Genomic DNA, 24,302 nt, shown 5'->3' on the forward strand with positions numbered 1-24,302 from the left:
GAGATAGAGTCTCATTCTGTTGCCCAGGCTGGAATGCAGTGGCACTATTACAACTCTCTGTAGCCTCCAATTCCTGGGATCAGGGGATCCACCCACCTCAGCCTCCCAAGTAGCTGAGACTACAGGTGTATGCCACCATATTCAGCTAATTATTTTATTATGTTGCCCAGACTGATCTCAAACTCTTGGCCTCAGGCAGTCCTTAGTCCTTGGCCTGAGTCCTGCTTCAGCCTCCCAGAGTGGTGGGATTACAGGCATGAGCCAAGACTGTTTTTTGTTTTGTTTTGCTGTGTGTGTGTTCTGTGTTTAGTTTCTTTTGTTGTTGGTGGTGGTTTTGTTTTTTTTTTTGAGACAGAGTTTCACTCTTGTTGCCCAGACTGAAGTGCAATGGCTCAATCTCGGCTTATAGCAACCTCCGCCTCCTGGGTTCAAGCAATTCATCTGCCTCAGCCTTCCGAGTAGCTGGGATTACATGCATGCGCCACCACACCTGGCTAATTTTGTATTTTTGGTAGAGACGAGGTTTCTCCATGTTTGTCAGGCTGGTCTCAAACTCCTTTCCTCAGTTGATCTGCCCACTGCAGCCTCCCAAAATGCTAGGATTACAGGTGTGAGCCATGGCACTGGCCGACTGTTTTTTTAAGACTTAATTTTTTATAACATTAGGGGTATGAAATGGTATTTCACTATTCAATTTTATTTTGCATTTTCTGATTACTGTTGAGATTACACAGTGCATAGTGGCCATTCTGATCCCCTCTTTTGAATTTCCTGTTAATATATTTCATTCATTTTGCTATACCGTGATGTTTTTTGTATTGACTTGTAGGTATTGATATATTCCGAATACTTCAGGTGGAATTTTTAACCCTTTGTTAACTAGCTCTGTTAGTATGATAGAATTCTGTATCTGATCTGTATTAGATCAACTTTGGTGAGAAAGGTGATCTTTTTTTGCAAAAAGGATCATACCACTTACATGAGATGGAGTAATCTGTTTGGTCACTACGGTTGTACCCCCTTATCCATGGTTTCAGTTATCTACGGTCAACAATGGCCCAAATTTATTACATGGACTATTCCAGAAATAATTCATCAGATTTAAATTGCATGTAGTTCTGGGGATTGTCATGAAATTTTCAGCCATCCTGCTCTGTCCTGCCCAGGAGATAAATCTTCTCTTTGTCCCTCATTGCTGCCCACCTGTCAGACACCTAGTGGCCAGCTCGGTTATCAGGTCAACTAACTGTCTAGGTATCCCAGTACTTGTGTTCCAGTGACCCTTATTACAAGAGTATTGATCCTGGCAATTTGGATGCTCCAAAGAGAGCTGTGAAATGCTTTTTTTTAAGTGAAAAGATGAAAGTTATTGACCAAAAAAAAAACAAAAACATAGGCTGAGGTTGCCAAAATATTAGTAATAATGAATCTTCTATTCATGAGATTGTAAACAGTATATTGTTATAATTCTATTTTATTATTAACTATTGTTGTTAATCTCTTACTGTGTCTAATTTATAAATTAAACTTTATAGGTATGTATGCATAGAAAAAACCGGTATATACGGAGTTCAATGGTATCTGTGGTTTCAGGCATCCACTCAAAGGCCTTGGAACATGCCCCTCGAGGGTGAGGGGGTCTACTGTACTTTACTTCCCTAAAGATAAATACAGTCTCTGTTGGATCAAGGCTGAAATTACAGCAACCTTCTCAGACCTTCTTCCCTTGTACCACATTGACCGCCACCGTTTTTTTAGCGCTTGTGTCCGCTGGCCCCTTGTCCTTCCTTCCCAACCAAGCTTATGTAAACCTGTTTAAAAGTTGGTATTCCATTTGTTGAGAGACCTGGCTTTGCCTGGCAGCATGGGTGCTTGATTGTGCCTTTGTATCTTTCCCACAGCAGTCCCAGCCAAGCCTGTATTTGGGCTACGATTCAAGGAACTGCAATAAGAGTAACCCTAATTTAACTTTCCCCTGTCTTCTCTCCTCCTTGTAAAGGTACTTTAAGGTGTGTAAGTTTTTAAAATCCATATGGTAACTCCTGTAGGACCAGAGGACTGGACATATTGATTATCCTGTGTATATGCTTAATCATTAAAATTACATGAAAGTTAATACAGTAAAGAGAATAGTAGTTAAATAACCAAGTGAGACTCTGGATTTGAAACCAAGCTCTGACACTTACTATGAAATGAGGGTCAGTAGAAATACCTGCTTCATAGGGATGTTGTTAAAGGAGATGTCTATAAAGTGCGTAACACTAGTCTTAGCACCTACTAAGCACTCAATAAATATTAGCTGGTCTCAAAATTAATTTGAAGCTTTGATATTTAGAGGGTATTAAAGTGTGAGGTGCAGGCCGGGCGCGGTGGCTCAAGCCTGTAATCCCAGCACTGTGGGAGGCCGAGGCGGGTGGATCACGAGGTCAAGAGATCGAGACCATCCTGGTCAACATGGTGAAACCCCGTCTCTACTAAAACTACAAAAAATTAGCTGGGCATGGTGGCGCGTGCCTGTAATCCCAGCGACTCAGGAGGCTGGGGCAGGAGAATTGCCTGAACCCAGGAGGCGGAGGTTGCGGTGAGCCGAGATCGCGCCATTGCACTCCAGCCTGGGTAACAACAGTGAAACTCCGTCTCAAAAAAAAAAAAAAAAAAAAAAAAAAGTGTGAGGTGCTTGCTAATTTTTTGTACTATAATTATTTTATAATATCTTCCATATTACTGAAGTTTTAAATTTTTAACTTATTTTACATGTTTTCCTAAATGAAGACTTAGATGTGTCTGCAGTGGTTAGTCATTTTATTCATAATTTGGTGTATCCACTTTTTTATTCTCATCTGGAGCATGCATAAGATTTTATAATTTTTTTCTATAAAAGCATATTGTCATGTGAGGGAGAGGGTTAGCTTTGAAGAGTCACCTTTATGTAACATGCTGTTTTATCTTTATCATCACCTATAATAGGGGCCTGGGTAGTGTACATTTCCCAGTAAAATGTCTGCTTTGTTTACTCATTAATTTATGTTTCAGTAATTATAGTGTTTCTTCCCCTTTTTCAGTGAGCATTTTGTAATTGTTTTAGTTAAGTATTTTTAGCTAGAAACTTTTACTTGATAGTTTTTTAAGGAATAGATTTCCTATTAAAATAAGTGTTACTGTTCCTGCTTTTAAGAAAAACAAATGGACAGCCTTTAGTATCTTTCAGAGTAGAATATGGATGTTAGTGTACTATTCAGTAATTTTAAATTGACTGTATAATTGTACTTTTGATATTTCAACTAGTTCAACTAGAAGTTGAACAGTTAATTTGTTCATTATAAAGTTTAAAGCAAATAGTTAGGTATGTGCCTACCTTAGCCCCACATGTAGATAGACTCTTCATCATCATTAGACTCTACCTTGTTTGTTTAGAGTTAAAATTCTCTTGGAAGTTTCAGGCCAAGAAATAATACATTTGAGATGTTAAAGACTCATTTCCAGCCGGACACGGTGCCTCATGCCTGTAATCCTAGCACTTTGGGAGGCTGAGACGGGCAGATTGCTTGAGGCCAGGAGTTCGAAGTCAGCTTGGGCAACATGATGAAACCTTGTCTCTACAAAAAATTTAAAAATTAGCTGGACTGGGGAATCACTTGAACCTAGGAGTTCGAGGCTGTGGCGAGCTGTGATTACACCACTGTTCTCCTGTGTGGGTGATAGACTGAGACCCTGTCTCAAAAAAGAAAAACCAAAAAAAAACACAAAGACTCATTTTCATTGTCTAAGCATATATTCATACATTAACAGCATCTAAGCTACTGGATAATGGATCTTTATTTGATTTTGTTTTGAATAACTTTGTTAGGGAGGGTTATGGGTCTAACTTTGTTTCCTGGTAGTGGTGTTGAGCAGGAAGGGATGACTTAGAGGAGTTATCTTGTTGTCAGATTTTCTTTATGCTTTGTATTTGACTCACCCCACTAACTAATAAGCCTTGTGTTTTACACCGAATCAGGGACTTCGTACAGTGCATTTGTTGTTTATTCAGTCATGTTAATTTCTGTTTACAAATGGCATAGTGATTCTCGGTTATAAGACTTATGTGCGAGAACATCTCTTAATAACAAAACACAGAAGTTTGTAATAACATTTAGTATAAGGATTGAAATTTTATTGAGTAATTCTTGTATTTATTTAATCATTGCTTTGATAATATTTTTTCAACTGAAGTTTGAAGACAAGTGTCTAAGACTCAATTCTGTTTCTAGTTTTATATATTTAAATCATGGTAAAGTTTTATGTACATAATTGCTATATGTATATTTCTTCTTACATTTTACAAATAATAGTAATTTCTCTTCCATGTCTTTTAGTAATAATTAATTTTCTCTGAAACCCTTTACAATTCTCTAAAATGAAATGTTATTGAAATGTAGCAAAATAAATTTGACTACCATAAAATATAAGTTTACATTATATACCAAGGTATCATAATTTAAGTCCTGTAGGGAATATGAAGATGAGTAATAACAATCATTATGCTGATCTATTTTATGTATATAATATACTTAAGGCAAAATAAATACATAGGTAGTAATAACCATGATATAACATGAAGAGTTTTCCACTTTTTTATCTTGTTTCCTGATACAGGCACATATTTATACACTGACCAAAAGGCTCTGTCAGAGTAGCCTGATGGTTTCTAGGGATTGAGAGAGGGGAAGGTCTCACTTGTATGAAGCACTTAGGAAAGGCTTTGTGAGGCAGCACCTATTGAGATAATAAACCTTTGAGGATCAGTAAGACTTAGGTAGGCAGAGGATGGAAGGAAAGATCACTCAAAATGGAAGGGTGGAAAGCATGAGCAATGATATGTTTGCATGAAAATGTCAGGCCAAGTTAAAGGATACTGCATACAGTATGAGTTTGGCTGGAACCCAGACCATACAGCTAGGGGAATATTTGGGCTACAGAGCTGGAAAACTGGGTAGATTACACAGGCTCCTGAATGCCAGATCCCTGTTTTGATTTCACAGAGTAAGAATAAGAAAAATTATATTTATTGAGTTCCGTCTATATGTTAAGAACTATGTTAGATGGTTAATATAATCATGTTTAATCCTCAAATCAGTACTGTACAGTAATTTTCATCCCCAGGTTACACGTGAGGGAATCATGACCTAATAACTTGGTGCTAATTATAGGATAACTGAGTAAGGGAGAGAGCTGGCATGGAGAGAAGTTACTGGTGGTGGGGTTTCTGAAGAAAAGAATCCTGGGGATTGCCGAGGGATTGGAAAGGAGGTGATATGATAGAGAAACTGCAAAAGTAGAATCTAAGGGTCTTGGAAATCGATTGGGTTTGAAGATTAAGAGAAAAACGGAGTTTTAAAAATTTGCTGGTGACTGATGAAATGAAAAGTAGCAGATACAGATTTCCCATCTCCCCTCTCCAGGGGAAAAAAAGTAGCAGATAAAGAAAGAGTTCCTCAGAAAGGTGAGGAGTTCAATTTTGGATACATCTAGGGAGAGATGTTCATGAGAGCTTGAAAGTTGGGTACTAAGGTAATATCTTGAAGCTACAGATGAAAATTGGGTCCCATTTACATGGATATGATTTTTGATACTGCATCAGCAGACAAGATTTCAAGGAGCAGCTTTATAGTGAGAAGAAAGGGCGAGGATGTTATTCAAGAAATGCCCATCAGGCCAGGCACAGTGGTTCACACCTGTAATCCCAGCACTTTGGGAGGCCAAGGCTGGTGGATTACTTGAGCTCATGAATTTGAGACCAGCCTGGGCAACATGACAAAATCCTGTCTATACAAAAAATATAAAAAATTAGCCAAGCATGGTGGCTTGCCTCTGATCCCAGCTACTAGGGACACTGAGGTGAGAGGATCACTTGAGCCTGGAAAGGCAGAGGTTACAGTGAGCCAAAATCATGCCACTGTACTCCAGCCTGGGTGACAGAGTGAGATTCTGTCTCAAAAGAAAAAAAGAAATGCCCATCTTTTTTTTTTTTTGCTGTTGTTGCGGGGGTAGTGCTCAGTGACGGGGAGATGTAGACCTAAGACAGGTCAGGGAGGTAGGAAGGGAAAAGCAAGATAGTGCAGTGTTATTGAAGCCAAGGGACAATAGTGAAAAAGTTTTCTGATAGAGGTCAAATTGTACAAGACTTCACAGAATGGCAAGAAACTATAGTCTCTGTGTGATTCTCAAGGGTGAATGACCCTATGGCATTTGGAAAGTTGGAGGGGGTGGTTTTGGCTGTCATAGTGATGCGAGGCATGCTGCCTGGCTGAAGGTTTAGCAAAGCGCAAGGGAGGCCCCGGCGGCCCCGTCTCATATGTCCACCTCCTGTCTTCTCTAATCCTCCTGCCTGCTGCTCTTCCCCCTTAGTGCTTATCATCATCTCACATACTATATCTTTTCCTCATTTATCTTGTTTATTGTCTGTCTCTAGATTGTTAGGTCAGGAGGAAAAAGATACTTATCTGATTTGTTTGCTGCTATATGCATTGCCTAGAACAGCACCCCCAAGCACATATAGGAAGGACCCCAAGCAACTATCCTTGAATAAATGTATGGCAATCATAGTGATTTGAATGACCTTTCAAATCATCTTAGTGGAATTGAATCATCTTTGTAACCCTAACAATGCCTTACATGTTATTGTAGCTGATACATGAGGTTTTATTTATAACAGCATTAGAAGGGAAAAACCAGGGATTTGGGACTAAACTGATCTGAGTTTAAATTTCTTCTGTTCTTACTAATTTGGCCCTAATTATAGCAGACTTCTCTCTGCGTCCTATTTTCTTTATCTGTAAAGTGGACTAAGCTAGTACCTCTGTCATAGGGCTGTTGAGGATGAAAAGATAACGCCTATCAGAGTGGCTGGCACGTTTTTTGTGCCCAGTAAATAACTAGTGTTTTGCAGTCTGTGTCTCAGTTTTTTCATCTCTAAAGGGAGGATTAAACCAATCTCATGATATTTGGAGGAACCAATGAGACAGCTAGGCACAGGTACCGTCTGTTCTTTTTGTATCATGATTGAGAGCACAGACTCCGCAATCAGACTGTATGAATTCCAATCCTAACCCATTTACTTTAGTTTTACTTGACTTTTCTGTGCCACGGTTTCCTCGTGGGTAAGTTGGGAGACATAACAGTACCAGCTCCATGGTACTGTGAAAAAAGATGGATGAGAATATTAATAAAAAGCTTAGACCAGTATTTGGCATATGGTAAACACTAAAAGTGTTTGATTTTAAAATTAATAAAATAGTGTGCCTTTATTGCTTTTTTATTTCTCTTTAGTCTGTCAAATGGTATCAAGAATGGGGCACCTTTACAGTGAAGTTGGCCATGTTTATATTGGAAAATATAACGAAACAACAAAAACAATACCACTGCTTCTTCATGGTTTGACCTGACTGGGTAAGGCAGCTGTGGACCCAAACCTTCCATGCACTGGCACTGTAAAATCTGCCCTTTGGTCCCTGTTCTTGTCAAGATTCACTTACTAGCAATGGCAGCCTGGTTGAGATCTTGTCTCTGAAAAATGTTTTTGACAGTTGCAAATCTGCCTCCATTTCCTTGCTTGCCATTCTGCCAGCTGGTCTCTAGGAATGGTTGGGAATGTAGTTTGAGTAGAAACCTGGGAGGAAGGAGCAAAATTGGAGGGACAGGTGGTGAGTGGCTGGCCAATCTGGAAACCTTCCCCTTCTGCTAGGGAAGGTTTTCTGTAGTAGCAGTAACATAACTCTTAAGAACATATCCTTAAATGTATCCCTCAGTTCTTTAATTATGACAAGGATAAAAGCTCTCTGTATGTAAAGAACCACGGAGCTTATTAAATCACTGAGGACTTGGCTGGATCTTTATTCACATCCAAAACAGGCTTAGGAAGGAAAAGGTAGCTGCTTCAAATCTGCAGATTCAGTTTCCATTCATGTAGCAAGCCGCTGTTGAAAAGCTGTTGTGTGTAGATCTTCTTTCCATTAGCAGAGGTTCTATTGGATCTTCTTTGTGTGTGATTCACGGTTACATCCAATCTGTCCCCGACTCTCACCTTGGAGCTGGGGTGGCAAGCATGCTTCAGTCTCTGGTGCCAACTTCTATTGATTATAGCGATTGCCTGGAGTGCTGTGTTGAGGAGAATTGAGAGGCCACATACAGGCTTAGAAGTGATTAATTGGCAACGTCTGCTGCGTGAGGGGAGAGGAGGTAACTACAGCATATGTGTTGTACATGTGCCCAACGTGATAGATTCCACAGTAAGGCTCACCCTTCAGAGATTCAAAGTTGGATTTTGTGTCTGTGTATTTTTGTCTTTGAATTAGTGTGTACTTATTACCGTATTACACAGTAAAATATAAATAAACTAGGAATTATCTATTAGTTTGGGCTATATAGAATTACCTATGTATGCTTTTCATGGCTTGCTTAAGGCACACATGTAAATTATTAGTTCTTTCACTTCTGAAATAAAATTGTTCTGTATACTACTTATGAGTTTCTCGTGCTTAGTTGATACATGATTCTGATCTCTTGTGTTGTTACTTTTGGCAGAAAATACTCTTAAATTCTTGGGTATTTTACTTACCAAACTACTGACAAATGAACATGAGTCACTTGAAACCTTGGGCACACAGCAGGTGGATGTGACAGACTTGGGGGTTCCAATCATTGTAGAACAGACCAGACATCTCTTTCCTGAAAGAATGGTCATGTGTCTATTGCCCTTTGCTTCTCTCTTTACTGGGTCAGAGGTATCCTGAGTTTAACCACTGAGGTATAGAGCTGTTTTTTCTATTTTGTTTACTTCCTGTGAATCAAAGTAAGTCTTTCCAAATTCCCGGACAAAGAATGTTCTTTCATTGAGTTAGAATGTTGAAAGTATAAGCAAAAATTTGAGAGGTACTTTTTACATTTGCTAAGTAAAGAAATATTTGTATTAGACTTTTCAAAAAAGTATGATAAAGTTTCAAACAAGTATCATACACATAAAATTGACCATTTTAACCATTCTTAAATGTATCATTGTGTGGCATTAAGAATATTCACATTGTTATACAACTATCAACAACATCCGTCTCCACAATTTTTCCATCTTCCTTTACCCATTAAACACTCTACCCATTGAACCCTAACTCCCCATTTCTACCTGCCCCTGCCGCTCCGCCCCTGATAACCACCGTTCTAATTGCTGTAGCAACTTAAAGATTTTGACTATTCTGGATACCTCATGTAAGTGGAATGATACAATCTTTGTCTTTTTGTGACTGGTTTATTTCACTTAGCATAATGTCTTCAAGGTTCATTTATGTTGTGGCAGGTGTCCAAATTTCCTTTTCATGGCTGAATAATATTTTATTGTATTATGTACCACATTTTGTTTATTCATCTGTCAATGGACACTTGTTGCTTCCACCTTTTGGCTATTGTGAATAATGCTACTATGAACATGCATTATATCTATTCAAATCCTTACTTTCAGTTCTTTTGGATACATACCCAGAAGTAGAATTGTAGGATCATGTATTTTTTTAAATTTTTGTTTTCCACTGTGGCTGTGCCATTTTATGTGCCATCAGTAATGCTCAAGGGTTCTAGTTTTTCTGCATTCTCACCAACATTTGTTATAGTTTCTATGTTTTTGATGATAGCCATCAAAGGCTTCTTAGTAGTGTGAGGTAGTATCTTATTGTGCTTTTGATTTGCATTTCCCTAGTGATTACTCATGTTGAGCATATTTCCATGTGCTTATTGGCCATTTGTATGTCTTCTTTGGAGAAACGTGTATTCAAGTCCTTTGCCAGTTTTTACGTCAGGTTCCTTGTTTTTTGCTATTGAGTTGTAGGAATTCTTCCTATAATCTGGATGTCAATCCCTTATCAAATATGCAGTTTGTAGTTTTCTCCCCCTGTCCCATGGGTTGCCTTTCCATTCTGTTGATAGTGCATTTTGATACCCAAAGTTTTTAATTTTGATGAAGTCCAAGTTATTTTTCTTGTATTGCCCATGCTTTTGATACCGTATATAAGAAATACCAAATCCCATGTCATGAAATTTTTCCCCTGTGTTTTCTTATAAGTATTGTTTAACTTTTGCTGTCTTACAATTAGGTCTTTTAATTATTTTGAGTTAATTTTTGTATATGTAAGGTAAGGCGCCAACATTCTTTTGCCTGGGGATATCCAATTTTCCTTATACTATTTGTTGAAAAGACTATCCTTTCCCCATTGAATGGTCTTGGTACCCTTGTCAAAAATCATTTGACCATATATGTGAGAAGGTTTTTGTTGTTTTGTTTTTGGGCAGTATTTGACATTTTAAGGTTAAATTCATAGTTTCATCATTTCTCAATGATATTGCACACTTCCTAACTATTGTCTCTATTTCGAGTATCATTTTTGATAAATTTATACTATGGCATTCTGATTATATTTTGTAAGTTTTGCCTGCTTTTCTGTTTTTCCTCTTTGATTATGAGTCCCTAGAGGGCAGGGATTTTGTCCTGGAGACCTAGTGCCTTATGCGTCATTGGTATTGAATACATATTTGTTGGATAAAATTAACTTGGAGCTAAAAAAAGAAAGAGAAGGAACAAGAAGACACAAAGTTAGGTACCTAAAATACTTTTCCATTATTATAACTATTACTGTGGCTTATGAGCCTTTGAATTAGGTCTCTTTTCTGCTAAAGATTTTTGCTCTGTTTTCCCATGCTTGCCACTGTGACTGCAGTTTCCACTCTCTTCCTTACAATGATAAATAATCTTCACAAAAATTTAAGAGGAAGACAAGAATAAGTAGAAAACAGAATAAAGTAAAGGAAAGGTGGAAGAAATCAACCTCATTCAAAAGCATTTAACAGGTGACACTTGAAGTTGAGTCAGAACAGGCTGAAGGTGCTCAGAAGTAGTGATAATGCTGTGAGAGATGCAGTCTTATAGACAAACCTAAAATACATGTTCCCTAGCACCTTTTGTCACAAGTGTCTCTTGTGCTTGTGGAAATTTGGAATAGGTGAATAATTTTTTGCCTCAGAATATAACATCTCTACAGAAAGTAGCTTTTTGTCTTTGACAGTTCTATTTGTATGGCCAAATCTCTGAATAAATGAAAACATTAATTAATCTGATCCTCATTAAAGTAGGCTGTCCAAGAAAAATGACATAAAAGTCTTAATATCAGGGAGTTGTATAATATTTGATACATTGAGGAGCCAGGTTTCATCAGTCTCCTAATGTGTGTGATTGTCACTTTCTTTTGACTTTATTTGGGAAAAGTTAATACATAGGATAAGTAGAGAATCGTAGAGTCAGAAGAGCAAATCTGGCTAACCCACCACAGTTAAGGATGGGAAGAAGGTATATAGGGCCGTTAAGCCATCATGGTCAAAGCATATGTTGTACCCTGAAAGCTCCATGGTCTCTAACATTATATTTTGTTTTATTTTTTAAAAAAATAGATACAGTGTCTCACTATGTTGCCCAGGCTGGTCTTGAACTCCTGGGCTCAAGCGATCCTCTGGCCGCAGCCTCCCAAAGTGCTGGGATTACAGGTGTTAGCCACTGCAGCCAGCCACTCACTACTACTACTTAAGTGGCATCGTCTACTATCTGCTTTCAGTGACTTTTTGACTTACTAACTGTTCAGGAGATTCTTTCCTTACTTAGTAGGTAAATGATTCTAAAGCTAGACACATTCAGCCCTCCATATTTGCAGGTGTCACATCTTTGAATTCAATCAACTGTAGATCAAAAATATTTTAAAAAACAGTAAAAACAGTAAAAATTTAAAAAGCAACACAATATAACAGTTACTTATATATCACATTGTATTAGGCATTATAAGTAATCTAGAAACGATTTGAAGTATGTGTATATGTTATAACCAAATATCATTTTATATCAGAGACTTGAGCATCTGAGGATTTTGGCATCCATGGGAAGTCCTGGAACCAATACCCTGTGGATATAGGGAATGACTGTACCAGGAAAGTCTAACCAGAGGCAATGGTTACAAGTCTGAGAATTTGAAATGGGTGACTCTGAGAGTCCCAGGACTATATGGCTCTCACATTCATTTTAGCCCCTTTTACAGTTCTAGTTGTTCATTAAAACTCTCAGAGACTTATTTGGGAATAATGTTAATCTCAAAGAGCTGGATTAATCAGTGAATCAAATTCTTGTGATCTTTCTCTGAGCTTCTGGAGTTTTTGGAAGCCCAAGGTTTATAAGGTATAACCTGGATAGACCGCTAGGATTCTCATTAACTCTGGTTAACAGGTCACTTAAGAATTTCAGTTTTAACCTAGTGGTACTCCAGTGACTTGAAGGAGTAAATACGTTTTTAAAGGCAACTTACTTTAGAGTGGTTTACAGTGCACTAATTAGGAGGAAATCTAACTTAGTCGTTTCAAGCCTCTGAAATCCTTGGATGAAGTACAAATGCTGAGATGGAAATATAGTATGCTATTTGTATATTATTTCATTTCATGAAGTAGTAACTTGGCAGAGTTGTATTTAGAAGTGATTGCACTCTATAGTCCTTCTCCTCAGCCCTCTTTTGTGTGGGTATAATCTACTGCAGTAGTATCATAGACATTTATGCACTGCTGTTTGCATAAGCCTTTTATTGGAAATAACCCTACAAAATAGCAGTCCCTGCTAGCTTAGCACAGTTGGGCCTTTTCTAAGGCTCATTTTCGTACACATCAAAAAAACACAATCTCTAGTTAATGTTAGTAGGATGATACCATAAGCAAGATATTCAAAGATGGGCATTTCCTCTGTCCCTGGCTCACCTGAGGAAGGAGGTCAGAGGCTCAAGTGACTTAATTCTATGCAGATCTCCGCCTAATGGAAACAGCAAATACGAATGGGCAGTATTACTTTTTCCCTTAATATCTTGCTATTTATGAAACTTATTTCTCACTGCATTTTAAAAATGTATTTAACGCATAGATTAACTATTTCATGATATTATATTAGGTTTTAAAAATCTGATATTTAATTATAGCATGGAATTGCAATGCCAATGGGTTTACAAATTGATATTTTAAATGACTGAAAAGTTCACACTCTGTAGCTTGTTTAACATGTCACCTTCAGTTATCTCATTTTTGATCAATACATATGTTGTCATAATGTATAAAGAAGAAATATTTGTAGATTAAAGATTTGTTACTTTTTGGTACAGTGGACTCTATTTTTTAACATTTGTGTTATAGAAATTTAGAATAGTAAACCTTCATGAACCCTTCACACCCAGCTTTAGAGGTTATATAAACATTTTTGCCTTTTTTAAAAAATGGGGTCTCACTGATGTCCAGGCTGGAGTGCAGTTGCACGATGTCAGCTCACTGCAACCTCTGCCTCCTGGGCTCAAGTGATCCTCTCGCCTCAGCCTACAGAACAGGTGGGACCACAGGCATGCCACCACGCTCAGCTGCCATGGTTTTTTGTTTTTGGTTTTTTGTTTTGTTTTGTTTTGTTTTGTTTTTGAGACAGGATCTTACTCTGTCAACCAGGCTGGAGTGTAGTGACACATTTGTGGCTCAGTGCAGGCCTTGACCTTCCAGGCTCAGATGATCCTCCCACCTCAGCCTCCTCAGTAGCTGGAATTACAAAATGTGCACCACAACACCTGGCGAATTTTTGTATTTTTTGTAGAGACAGATTTCACTATGTTGCTCACACTGATCTCAAACTCCTGAGTTCAAGTGATCACCCACCTCTGCCTTCCAAAGTGCTGGGATTATAGGCATGAGCCACCGTGCCTGGTCTTTGTCATATTTTTAAATGATGACAACAGCATTATTAAAAGCTTGAAAATTAGAATGAAAATGATCTCTAGTCTCATCCAGCTTAACCTGACTCTCATCATTTTTTGGTATCCCAGGCTAGAGTGCAGTGGCGTGATCTCGGCTCACTGCAACCTCCGCCTCCCAGATTGCAGTGATTCTTCTGCCTTGGCCTCCCAAGTAGCTGGGACACCAGGCACTCGCCACCATGCCTGTCTGATTTTTGTATTTTTAGTAGAGGTGGGGTTTCGCCATGTTCGCCAGGCTGGTCTCAAACTCTTGACTAAAGGTGACCCACCCGCCTCAGCCTCCAAAAGTGCTGGGATTACAGGCGTGAGCCACCACACCCGGCCTACAGTTTTGATACACAGATATTGTTTCTTCTTTCTGCTGAACATCATATCCAACTAAGAGCTAATGGTGGCTACCATCAATTGATGTCTTCCTATGCCATGCACTGGGCTGATTGCTTTACATTTAATTCATAGACTCTTCACAATAACAGTACAATGGTATAAATATCCTCTGTCTCTCAAAGACACATTTAAAGATAAGGAACCTAAGATGGGGCAGGTAAGTAACTTGCCCAGGCACTGCATATCTGGCATATGTATTCAGACAAAAGTCTCGCTCTTTCCTCCATCTATAGTGGCCTCGTCAAAAGCATCTTTTCATGTTGCAACATAATCACCTTTTTAAGGAAAAAGAAATATCAGTATGTAAATTTTGACCATGTACCATATAGAAGCAGCACTAGGATAGATGCTGTGGGTTTAGAGGATAAAAGGTATGGTCTCTGTTTTTATATATATATATATATATATATATATATATATATATATATATATATATATATATATATATATTTTATTGCACTTTAGGTTCTGGGGTACCTGTGAAGAACATGCAGGATCGTTGCATAGGTACATACATGGCAATGTGGTTTGCTGCTTCCATTCCCCCATCACCTATATCTGGCATTTCTCCCCATGTTATCCTCCCCAACTCCCTACCCCCAACTATCCCTCCCAAGTGCCCCCCAACAGACCCCAGTGTGTGATGCTCCCCTCCCTGTGTCCATGTGTTCTCATTGTTCAATACCCACCTATGAGTGAGAACATGTGGTGTTTTGTTTTCTGTTTTTGTGTCACTTTACTGAGAATCATGGTTTCCAGGTTCATCCATGTACCTACAAAGGACATGAACTCATCGATTTTTATGGCTTCATAGTATTCCATGGTATATATGTACCACATTTTCCCTGTCCAGTCTATCGTCGATGGGCGTTTGGGTTGGTTCAGGACTTTGCTATTGTAAACAGTGCCACAGTGACCATATGTGTGCATGTGCCTTTATTATAGAACAATTTATAATCCTTTGGATATATACCCAGTAATGGGATTGCTGGGTCAAATGGAATTCCTATTTCTAGGTCCTTGAGGAATCACCACACTGTCTTCCACAATGGTTGAACTAATTTACAATCCCACCAACAGTGTAAAAGTGTTCCTATTTCTCCACATCCTCTCCAGCATCTGTTGTCTCCAGATTTTTTAATGATTGCCATTCTAACTGGCGTGAGATGGTACCTCAATGTAGTTTTGATTTGCATTACTCTAATGACCAGTGATGATGAGCATTTTTTCATATGTTTGTTGGCCTCATGTATGTCCTCTTTTGAAAAGTGTCTGTTCATATACTTTTCCCACTTTTGAATGAGTTTGTTTGTTTTTTTCTTGTAAATCTGTTTTAGTTCTTTGTAGATTCTGGATATTAGCCCTTTGTCAGATGGGTAGATTGTAAAAAATTTTTCCCATTTTGTTGGTCGCCAGTTCATTCTAATGATTGTTTCTTTTGCTGTGCAGGAGCTCTGGAGTTTAATTAGATCCCATTTGTCTATTTTGGCTTTTGTTGCAAATGCTTTTGGTGTTTTGGTCATGAAGTCCTTGCCTATGCCTATGTCCTGAATGCTTTTGCCTAGGTTTTCTTCCAGGGTTATTAAGAACTTCCTTTATGTATCTGGGTGCTCCTGTATTGGGTGCATATATGTTTAGGATCATTACCTCTTCTTGTGGCATTGATCCTTTTACCATTATGTAATGCCCTTCTTTGTCTCTTTTGATCTTTGTTGATTTAAAGTCTATTTTATCAGAAACTAGGATTGCGACTCCGGCTTTTTTTTTTTTTTTTTTTTGCTCTCCATTTGCTTGGTAAATCTTCCTCCATCCCTTTATTTCGAGCCTATGTGTATCCTTGCATGTGAGATGGGTTTCCTGGATACAGCACACCAATGGGTTTTGACTTTTTATCCAATTTGCCAGTCTGTGTCTTTTGATTGGAGCATTTAGCCCATTTACATTTAAGGTAAATGTTGTTATGTGTGAATTTGATCCTGCCATTTGATGCTAGCTGCTTGTTTTGCCCATGCGTTGATGCAGCTTCTTCATTGTGTCGATGCTCTTGACCATTTGGTAAATTTTTGGAGTGGCTGGTTGTTCCTTTCTATGTTTAGTGCTTCCTTCAGGAGCACTTGTAAGGCAGGCCTGGTGGTGACAAAATCTCTAAGTAATTGCTTGTTCGTAAAGGATTTTCTTTCTCCTTCGCTTATGAAGCTTAGTTTGGCTGGATATGAAGTTCTAGGTTGAAAGTTCTTTTCTTTAAGGATGTTGAATATTTGCCCCCACTCTCTTCTGGCTTATAGTGTTTCTGCTGAGAGATCTGCTGTGAGTCCGGGGGGCTTCCTTTTGTGGGTAACCCGACCTTTCTCTCTGGCTGCCCTTAGCATTTTCTCCTTCATTTCAACCCTGGTGAAACTGACAATTATGTGCCTTGGGGTTGCTCTTCTTTAGGAATATCTTTGTGGTGTTCTCTGTATTTCCTAGACTTGAATATTGGCCTGCCTTGCTAGGTTGGGGAAGTTCTCCTGGATAATATCCTGAAGAGTGTTTTCCAGCATGGATTCATTCTCTCTGTCACATTCAGGTACAGCTATCAAACTTAGATTAGGTCTTTTCACATAATCCCATATTTCTTGAGGCTTTGTTCATTTCGTTTTACTCTTTTTTTTCTAAACTTGCCTTCTTGTTTTATTTCATTGAGTTGATCTTCAATCTCTGATATCCTTTCTTCTGCTTAGTTGATTCAGCTATTGAAACTGTATGCTTCACGGAGTTCTTGTCTTGTGTTTTTCAGCTCCATCAATTCATTTATATTTTTTTCTAAGCTTTTTATTCTTGTTAGCATTTCGTCAAACCTATTTTCAAGGTTCGTAGTTTCTTTGCATTGGGTTAGAACATGTTCTTTTAGCTCAGAGAAGTTTCTTATTACCCACCTTCTGAAGCCTGTTTCTGTCAATTCATTAGACTCATTCTCCATCCAGCTTTGTTCCCTTGCTGGTAAGGAGTTGTGATCCCTTGGAGGAAGAGAGGCGTTCTGGTTTTGGGTGTTTTCATTCTTTTTGCACTGGTTTCTTCTCATCTTTGTGGATTTATCTACCTGTGGTCTTTGTAGTTGGTGACTTTCGGATGGGGTCTCTGAGTGGATATCCTTTTTGTTGATGATGAAGTCAGTTCTTTCTGTTTTTTAGTTTTCCTTTTAACAATCAGGACCTTCTGCTGTAGGACTACTGGAGGTCCACTCCAGACCCTGCTTGCCTGGGATCACCTGCAGTGGCCTCTGGATCCTCACTGGGAACTGCACTCCAGAGCTATTCCTTTTCAGCCGTCTTGAATCCCGTCCATCCATCTCTGTTCTTCAGTGCCAGTGCACTAATGCTGAGGAGCCTGCCCCTCGGGTACACTAACAAAGAAAATGCATGGTTAGTGCAGGCCCACCCAAGTCATCTTTCTTTCTTAGAGCCAGTTGTGCCATATAACATAAACTAATCATTGGGGTAAAAACATCTGTCATATTTATAGTCCTAGAAAATGTGCAGGCCATGCCCACTGCGGGGGTGGAGAATCTTGCAGAACCACGTTGGAATTCCGTTCATTACAAGCTCCCAATTGGAAACAACTTAAATGTCCACCAATAGGAGAATGGATAAAACATGGTATATTCATGTAATTAAATATCTTTAGCAATAAAAAGGAACACATTATTAATATATGGTCACCCTCATATTGTTGGGCTCTGCACACTAGATTCAGCCAACCTTGGATAGAAAATAGGAGAAAAAAATTTTGTCTGTAATGAATGTGTGCAGACTTTTTTCCCTTGTCGTTATTCCCAAAACAATACAGTATAACAACTATTTACATAGCACTTATATTTCATTAGGTATCATCAGCAACATAGAGAGGATTTCATGTATATGAGAGGATATGCATAGATTATATTCCGATTCTATACCTTTTATATCCAGGACTTGAGCATCCATGGATTTTGATATCCAAGGGAAGCTCCTAGAACCAATCCCCTATGGCTATGCAGTAATATGGATGAATCTCAAACACTGTACTGAAAGGAGCCGGAACAGAAGAGTACTTATTGTATGATTTCATTTGTTGGAAATTCTAGACAAAGCAAAGCTAATCTGTGGTAATAGAAAATCAGAGTACAGTGGTTGTTGGCAGGATGAGGATATATGGGGATTGCCTGAGAACAGGCACAAGAGAACTTTGCAGAGTGATGGAAGTGTTGTATATTTTGATAGGAACCTGGATTACATAAATGCTTTCATTTGTCCCAACTATTGAAGTTTACTCTTAAGTTCTCTTTAGATCTGTATATGGCACTGAATGTAAATTGTCCCTCAATTTAAAAATGAAAACATTACACTATTGAATCCTTGTTTTACTTCTCACCAGACTCTTGGATTAAGAAATGAGCCACAGCTATATACAACCACCATCATAAATGTTAAAGCTAAAAACAACTTGACAAATTATCTAGCCTAATTTCCTTGTAAACACTACTGCCTTGGTGAAGAAAAAAGTTTAAAATTGCTAATGATAAAATCTGCTGTTGCTACCTTCTGCACTCAGGAGAAGAGTTGGGCAATTTTACCAACTAGTGTATGCCAGCAGAAGATATGACAGAGGGGCAGATTTGCTAACAGCAATACATCTTGAAGTATAAGCACAGAATCTGGATCAAGACATTTTTTACTTAGATGTGTTTGGCAGAAGGCGTTTTCTTACTGCGATTGATCTGATCAGGGAATGCATAGCATTTTGCTGCTACCCATGATCTGGCTGAGAAATAATTTGTAAAAGCGGCATTGTAGTTAATAAAGGACACATGGTGTTAATGTTAGTGTGTCTGTGATCTCACACTCCCTCTATAGAAATGATCTATAAGATTGCCAAAGATTTCATGACCTTGTGAGCAGAAAAAGGACACATTTGCGTAGACGGATTTCACAAACCACCCCTGCAGTTTTTTGCTAGTCTTTTAAAAGTCTCTGAGATCTGCTAGTCATTGCATTGATTTTATATGTTGTCTTGGCTGATTATTGATTTTAGATTTTAAGTCCATAATGAAAATATTTAGGTGACATTACAAATCATTATAACTTTAAAAGGGTCTTTAGCAATTAAAACATTATCTTAAAAATTCTGAATTGTGCTTTGGGTTTTCATTATGAGGTGTTGGCATGGGCTGGTATTTTTTAAATTTTTGCGTTTATTTTCTTCATCTCTGAAATCATTTTATTTTCTAATTAAATTTCTTTGCTCTGGTCTTTTTGGAAACTTACATTCCCTGGCACCTCGCTAATCATTTCAGTCTCTGTTAGTTGTTAGTGTGGTCTTCCAGAGTGACCATGGTTCCCTTAAGTGACTTAAAGAGAATTAATAAACACTCATTCTATCCTATTTATTTATATGTTGAGTGGTTAATTAGAGTCAACTAAGTTTTGGAATCGTCAAATTCTAAATTTGGAGTTGTCAAATATCTTGAGTTCTGAGAACTTAGAGAGTTTTTTGTATAGATAACTTTTATGTGATAATGATAATAATCCCTTCTGGTATCTATTGGTTTTTCTGTATTAAAGAATATAACTCTGGCTCAGTTTACTTATGAATAATTCAGTTTATGTGAAATGACTGTGAAATGAAACCTCTGTCTTGATCTGGTATTAAAATAATTTGTAAAGTATCTTCATGCAAAAGAACAATTACTGTGTGATTCCACTCATATGAAGTATCTAAAGTACTCAAACTTCCAGAAACAGAAAGTAGAATGGTGGTTGCCAGGGGCTAGGGGAGGAGGAAATAGGAGTTGTTTAATGGGTGTAGAGTTTCGGTTTTGCAAGATGAAAAAGTTCGGGAGATCTGTTGCATAACAGTGTGAATATACTTAACCCTATTGAACTGTATACTTACAAATGGTTAAGATGATGAATTTTGTGTTACATATATTTTATCAGAGTTAAAAGTAAAAAATATATATTAAAAATACGTTTTGCACTTTGAGATGAGGAAGCCAGTTATAACCAAAAAATGTAAAATATAGTTTAAATTTCTGTTGTCTTCAGATTAACAGAATTCATCATTCCTTCAGTCTCCCTGTGTACAGCATTCTTCACTTTCACACTGTACTTGAGTGTGCTTCCTTACTCTATCTTTTTCTCCACTTTCAACTACCCAGCACTCTCACATTTAAACTTCTTCCTCAAATTGCTTGCCTCATGGATTAAGAACAATTTTTAATGTGAAACAAACCATAACCAAAGATGAAGTGGGAATATAATGTAATCAGCTGCTTTCTTTTTATCTGGTGCTTCTACTTGTTACTAGGGACATTTTAAAAAATGATGGAGCAGCCTCTGTGTGTCAGGCACTGTGCTGGTGTTTCCACATTTGTATTTTGAGAGTTGATTATTTATCAGAAATGGACGAAAGTAACCAGCCTTAAAGGAACTTTGATTATTATTTTTATTAAGATTGCTTTGGTCATGGGAATATTTTTCTTCTTCGGGCAAATTATTAATTACTTAATAAGGATATATTCCTAACAAGAGTACATCTTGGTGTTTAAAAGTATGTTTACATGTGTTTTACTAATACAGGGAATTAATTCTCAGTATGTGGATAGCTATAATGTCTTCAAAATGTTCATTACGCCAGATAGTTCAGATTTATGTCATTGAGGGCAAAGCTCAAGACAGCATATATTTGCTTTTAACTGCACCTCACTGTTCAAGGTCAGTGTGGTACATCCTAGTGAAAGGAAGACAGTGCATCAGAATGTTTGTTTTGAGCATTTATTTTTAGCAGCAGAACTAGAAATTATATTTTCATTTTAGGGTATATATTTTTATTTATTATGAACATTCCAAGAAGACTAAATAATTTTAGACATGCGTATGTGAGTGCACGTGTACATTGCATGCACGTGTGTATGTGTGTGTGAGAGAGTGAGAGACTGAGTCTGAGACTGTGAGAGAGAAGGAAAGGGAGAGAAAAGAAAAAGACATCCCCTTAATAGCAGGAGGGGATAGAGGCTTACTCAGTCTATTATCATAAAGCTCTGCTAATGTAGCTTCTGAGTCATGTGACTGCAGAAAAGGCTATTATCTCAATGAAAAGGAAACCGGGTTTTAGAGCAAGCAATAGAATAGAAGCAGGAAGAATTTTCGAGTGTTCCACCATGCTGGATTGTCAAAGGGGGATCTGTCTGATCAGCAGCTAAAAAAGGATTTGTGTGGCTAGTTTGTCAGCTATCGTTAGAAACAAATGATAGAGGAGATAAGCGGCGGGGTGCTCAGCATGTGCTTAGGTTTACCCCAAGACATAATGTTGGTTTGGGTTAACAGAGGAGATTTATCTCTGAGGCAATAAATTTATTGCTAATTGTGGGGGGTTTTGTTTTGTTTTAATGAGTGATGTATGGTATTTGTATTTACATCACTGGTGAAGATAAAGAGAAGCTGCTGAGCTCTGATATGAACTGCAGAGGCTGTGGACAATTACAAGGTGTGTTTCAGAAGTGCTCTGACTTAATATTTGGTAATGTTCTTGGAATTCTGTGTGCTTGTGGATTGGATGTGCGGTGCGTTGTAGAAGGGAGAACTGAGCATGACAACCAGGCGGTGATAATGTTCTCAGGAACAAATAGATACAGTGTGACCCAAATTGATTCCCATGGTTCTTATTTCTTTTGTGTTTGTTTAGTGTTTAAATATTCCTTGTAGTTTATTTATGTAGCCAAATACGGTGTCATGCTTGTTTTTAGGAAATATTTTGATAAGGATTTCTAAAATTCAGGAGGATAATCTTAATTTTTTAGATGCAAATCTTAATTATTAAGGAATAAATATAACTATAAGCCTTATCTTTCTATCTCTATACTTTTTATCCTTTTCTAATTTCAAGCTTAAAGGGGAACTTTGTGATAAATTTGAAATTATTTAATTTTTGATTAGATGGTAAGTAAAGCTTTTATTTTTGGCAGAGGCCTTGATTCAGTGATTTTTTGTTGTTGTTGTTGTTATATATAGTACCTAACTTTCTCAGATTGATCTTATGCTATTGTATGCAGAGAGCTAAATAATATACAGTTAATCTTCAGACTGTACGTGTCCACTTTTGCTCATGTTAATGCTATTAATTCTCTTAGCAGTCTGTACCTTTCTCTTAACCTTGCAAAATGTAGTACTTAAAAGTCTGAGATTGGTTAAAGATAATCAGAAGCATTATCTGAAAAGGGTTAACAATTATACAACATATACTCGGAGAATGAATTTGCTAATGTTTTAACTTCTAGAACAGATGTGCTGAAGTGTATATGTTTCCAAATCACATATGATTTTGAAACTAAAGTATACTCTATACAGTTCCCTTTTGAAATTGAGGTTGGAAGAGGTAAGGAATTTATCAGGCAATTTATAAGGTGTATAGACAGTTTAACAAAGAATTAATTCTTGCTGTCTTTTCTAATAAAAGATGAGAGCAACTCAAACATATTTCTTAATTATACTAAGTGCAAGAGATTATTCTTCTTTATATCTACAAGCCATATCTTAGCACAGTATAGTTTAATAAATTATTAATTTTATTAAATGAGATTTTCTTTAAAAAAGCTAACAACACTGGTACTTTATATAGAAAAACAACTTGGTTCAAATAAGCATTTAATTAATTTGGGATTTTTTTAAACTATGGTAACTCCTACATTCTTTTTTTTTTTTTTCCTTTTTTTATTTTCACTGCTCTTTCAATGACGCTCACATTCTTGTAAGTAGGCTGTGAGACAGAGTTCCATTTTCAGCCCAGAAAGCACTAGCACCATAGGTTAAATATTTTGAATAATAAAAATTTCAAAGTTACATTGTTTGGGCTTTCTTTGTTTTCCTTTATTTTGTTTTTAAATTTTATTTTGTTACCTTATCTAAACCTTGAAATGAGCCAAGACTTTTGTAATAATTAAAAGATATTTTTATTGAGCATCTATTATTACAAACCACTCTATGAAACAATATGGGAAAATGAAGACAAATAAGATATTTAATCAGATAAGTTAACTTACAACTGGCATTGGAACCCAGCCTCAATAAATGTGATTATCCTGTATCTTATAGGAATTTAAAATAGCTAAAAAGAATAAAACTTATATGGCTGTTGAGAGAGTACTTCTCTGATTGTGTGAAATACATTTCATATGAGCAGATTTGGATGGTAGTTTTAACTGGTCTGCATTCATGCCAGTTCATTTTCCTTTGTATCAGAACAGAAATACATTTGCTTCTTTGTTGTTTGTTTTTATAATCTTCTACAGCTAGAGTGGTTTTTGTTCCTGATAATGTTTTTCTCCTAGGACATAAAACATCAGTCCTTTGCAAATTTAAAGTATTTTCATAAACAGATTAATATATTGAGTTATCTAAACAAAAGGTCTTTACTTTTGGAGGTTGGGGAGTGAGGAGGCGCCCCAGTATTATTATCTGAGTTAAGAGGTGCAGGTGTTGACGTCCGGGTAGTGTCTAAACAAGCCAGATGTCTAGCTTGCAAATCCTGCTACACTTCAGAATTCCAACCACAATAATTAACCACAAATATTATAATCGGGTCTGATCTTGTCAGGCTAAGGGGGGTTGTTTTTTGGAACGATTTTTAATTTGTAGAAGAGATAGGTAAGAAAAGGTAGAATTAAATGTGATCTTAGTATTCAGTGTTGTAAAACTGAGTGAAATGTGTTCATAGGACCTTTTTGTTTTTTGAGAAAGTAAAAGTTTGGGAAGATTTAGGCAGGATTAAATTACAGGGCTATATTTTAGAGACATTTGAATTCTGTGGAAGCAAAGGGAATATAAGATTCAGGAAGTGAAAAAGCATGTGCAACAGCCAGCAGATTTTCCCACGATACCTCTTATGGGATTTACTCTCAAACAGTATCACTCGGAAATGCAGAGAAAGGTTTAGAATCTGTTGGCTTATCCGTTTCTCTCACAGGTGCTTTGGTCCTTGTCATTAAAAAAGTAAGACTTGGCACTTTTTGGTCTGCATTTTAGTGGTGATGGCTATTTTCCCCTGGTTCATAGTGAACTTGCAGGGTTA

The 24,302-nt window shown here is 37.4% G+C and overlaps 1 protein-coding gene across 11 annotated transcripts in view; it reads left to right on the top strand.

Annotated features, from left to right (window-relative positions):
* NCOA2 (nuclear receptor coactivator 2) overlaps nucleotides 1-24,302 on the top strand; it is a 306,209-nt gene that overhangs the window by 146,849 nt on the left and 135,058 nt on the right. The window contains exon 1 of one of the 11 annotated variants that reach the window (XM_017544659.2): nucleotides 20,100-21,722. The exons of the other annotated variants lie outside the window; for them this stretch is intronic. The gene's annotated coding sequence lies outside the window, so the exon portion shown is untranslated. Of the gene's footprint in view, nucleotides 1-20,099; nucleotides 21,723-24,302 lie in introns of those variants that run through there. 11 annotated transcript variants of the gene reach the window in all.

This window comes from Cebus imitator, unplaced genomic scaffold, assembly GCF_001604975.1.
Source record: "Cebus imitator isolate Cc_AM_T3 unplaced genomic scaffold, Cebus_imitator-1.0 Scaffold9, whole genome shotgun sequence".
Taxonomy (NCBI): Eukaryota; Metazoa; Chordata; class Mammalia; order Primates; family Cebidae; genus Cebus; species Cebus imitator.